This window comes from Silurus meridionalis, chromosome 9 (genome assembly GCF_014805685.1).
Source record: "Silurus meridionalis isolate SWU-2019-XX chromosome 9, ASM1480568v1, whole genome shotgun sequence".
Classification (NCBI taxonomy): domain Eukaryota; kingdom Metazoa; phylum Chordata; class Actinopteri; order Siluriformes; family Siluridae; genus Silurus; species Silurus meridionalis.
This window is the reverse complement of record NC_060892.1, coordinates 1,156,866-1,157,448: the sequence shown is the minus strand read 5'-3', so window position 1 is coordinate 1,157,448 and position 583 is coordinate 1,156,866.

Here is a 583-nt window from a genome sequence, read left to right as displayed (position 1 = left end):
CCATCATTCCAGCAAAAGTCCAACAGTGAATATAAAACAGTACAGATTATTACTCCTAATAAACTCCTGATCTACACAGTGTGTGTGTGTGTGTGTGTGTGTGTGTGTGTGTGTGTGTGTGTGTGTGTGTGTGCTGCTCGCTTGCTATGTGGTTAGTCCAGAAATCACTCTCTCATTAAAAAAAAGGTTTTTATAGGTTTTGTCTTTTTCAGATGGTTAACAGTTCTAGCATTCTAAAAGCACAAAAAAACATGGATCTCGAAAGCTGACAAAAGTATTTGAAATGTAATGTGAAGTTTAGTGTATTTACATTATTTATTAAGTTTTTCCATTGTTTTAAACTTCATTCAAAATGACAGGTTATGTTCTTAAAAAAAAAAAAAAAAATTGTCTTAATACTTTTTTTTGATTTGGTAGTAAATAAATTCGGCAGAAGGTGAATCGTCTGGAGAAATGGAAAAAATATTTATTGCCAAATTATATATAATGTATATATTATTATTATTATTATTATTATTATTATTATTATTTATTACTTTTTTTTTACAAAATATAGAAAAATAAATTGTTTCTACATTGATGT